Here is a 3,071-nt window from a genome sequence, read left to right as displayed (position 1 = left end):
GGTATGAATGGTAAGAAAATAGATAAGACAATCTACTGAGGTATGATTGGTTCTTTACTCTACCTTACAACCAAAATGCCATAACGTCTCATTATGCATAACGTCTAACTATATGAAAGATTTCATGAGGTCGAAAAAAGTCTCATTAGAAGGTGTCAAAAGGATCTTTTGGTGTTTTGTAGGATCTACTAATATGTACTGGTGGTAGGAGAAAAATGTTAGTTTTAGATTAGAAGAATTTTGCAAAAAAATTATTTTAGGGATAGAGTTGATAGAAAAATAACCAATGGAGGATGTCAATTCATTGGACTATGTGTGATCTCATGGTCAAGTAGGAAACAAAACTCCATAGCTTTTCCACAAGAGAGGCATAGTGCACCATAACTAAACTCCATAGTTTTTCCACAAGAGAGGCATAGTGTACCATAACTGCTAGGTGCTTCTCACAATTTCTTTTAGTAAAGTATTGACTAGAAGATTACTATAGTTTTGAAAACAATATACCGCTTTAGTCACATAAATGCATCAAACAAGATTTAACAACTAATGTAGTGTTGTGGATTTATCTATATCACATTCCCAAGGAGCATAAAGATTTAATCTCATTTTCAATTTCAATTTCAAAACTAGGTTGAGATTTTATAAATATTTAGTAATTCTACTAATTCTATCTTAACCACATAATAATACCTATTAAGTTCCTAATATTCAAATTTCAAACAGCTAATCAAAATTATCCATAATTCAATTAAAATGAGTATTATGAATTTAATTCAAGAAAAGAAACTATGTAAACCTAAATTCGATTCAAAATGCAAATTGAAGAAGAAGTTTCACTAAGCAAAATGTTAACATTTAGAACCATAGAAAACAAAATCTCGAAGTAATAAACCAAGAATGAATAAAAAATTAACCTTGAAATTTAGATAGTCATAAAGAAAACTATGAAGTTCTGAAAATTAAATTGCATGGTTGGGAAATAAAGAGATAAAGAAGAAGAATGAACCAATTAAAATTTAAAAAGTAAGAAGAACTGAATTAAATTTTTTAATCTAAAGGTGCTATAATAGTAGAAGAAAACTTGTAAAGAATAGATGAATTAAAGTGCATTAAGCAAAAAAATGCATGTGCTGAGTAAAATGGAAAGTTAAATATATTAATTGTAATTTGAATCCTTCACCAAGTTAATAGGTCCTTGATAAGCAAAATGATAGTAAAATAATTATTTGCAATGGTTGATGATCTACTGAATTATATCTTTCACTAACCAAATTCTTCATAATTTGAAAGTTTTTTGTCCATATTTATGTCTTCATCACCTATCTAAAGAAAATTAATATATATCTATAAGAACCTACAATATAAGATCATTCCTAACTAATCCCTCTTTTACAACTCATGTACCAAGTTAAAAATGAATATTTATGCACTAAAAACGTGGTAAATAATCTAATTAACTATTGTTAGAGAAAAATTCCAATACCTTATAATTTTGATTAAGTGCTAAAGTTAGTTAAGTATAAAACATATCATGTTTCATGTGAAAAACAATAATTTAAGTTTAATAATAGATAATGTAAGATGTAAGTGTTTCGTCTGACAGACGATACAACACTATGTAGTGTTATTTTGCAACTGCATGACACGTATGTGTTTAAATGATAAGTGCATATTATTCTCGTACAAAATGAAATATATATATATATATATACATATTTATTTTATGTTGCACTACAAGTCACATCAAAAGATTTTTTAGACAGAATAGAAACTACTTTTCTTCAACAAATTCCTCAATTGAGCATTGTCAACTTTGAACGAATTGTCTACATCGTATGACACTACAATTTAGATTAACCAAAAAAAATGCATTGTTCAAGAATAAGATAAGTAGATCCAACTATTGTAATGTAAAAAAGGAAAAAAAAACATTTAATATTGCATGAAATACATTTAATGCATCTCTCACTATCAAGTTCATCTGGTGAAAGAAAGAGATTCAAACAAGCTGAAGATGCTCAATGACTAATAAGAAGAAGAACTTAAATAAAAATATAAAAAAATAAATTATATTTTAAATTAAGAACATATTTTAAATTATAAATTATTATATTTTTAAAATATATTTAATTAAAATATAATAATAAAAGCATCATTAGTTTTTATATGTATTTACTATATTTATAATTTAATTTTTATTATTAAACTAACTATTTTTACAATTTTATTTATAAATATAATATGTTGGCATACATAAATATTTGTAAATTTATAAAAATATATTTATATTAATTATATTTGTAATAACATTTATAATTTTTTATTTATTTTAAAAATGATTAAAATTTAAAAAAATGTAAAAACATTTAGGAATGAGTAAATATTTTGGTATTGATTTGGTGTTTGTAATACTTTCAGAATGAGTGTTTTTGCATTTCAATGCCTATTTAAAATCTCGAGCTTATAGTGTTTATAAATAAAAAAAAACGCTTTTAAAATAAATCGAGTCCGCAATAAAAAAAAAAAAATTCTGTAAAATAACCACAATATAATCTAAAGTTTTATCCGCCGAGTATATGATATCAATTATATCTTTTAATTTAGTTCAAATATATAATAATTTACATTTTAATAAACTCTAAAGTATATACCGTTAAGATGTAATGAAAAAGTAAAGTAATTGAAATTAAAGAAAGTTAGGGTTTTAGCATAAACAGTTAATACAAGAATAAATTTTAGAATAAAATAAAATTTAAAAAATGCAGTGAAAATATCAAATTGTTCTTATCATATAACTTAATATGGTAAAAATTAAAATTCTAGAAATATATTAAAATTTATTTTTAAGGAATGTTTGTAAAAAAATTTATCAAGCATATACTGTTTTAACTTTTTAGAAATCATAATTTGCAAAATTCGTGGTTTATGAATATAAAAAAAATCATATACCAAAACTTCTTATGTAACTTCTAAAATTCACATTTTTATCGAAAAATCCCAATCAATAATAAAAAAACGTATTAAAAAAATTCAAATGTAAAATAAAGCATTAAATAACGTTGGTATATGCC

This window comes from Phaseolus vulgaris, chromosome 1 (assembly GCF_051622355.1).
Source record: "Phaseolus vulgaris cultivar YP4 chromosome 1, ASM5162235v1, whole genome shotgun sequence".
Classification (NCBI taxonomy): Eukaryota; Viridiplantae; Streptophyta; class Magnoliopsida; order Fabales; family Fabaceae; genus Phaseolus; species Phaseolus vulgaris.
This window is presented reverse-complemented; position numbering follows the sequence as displayed.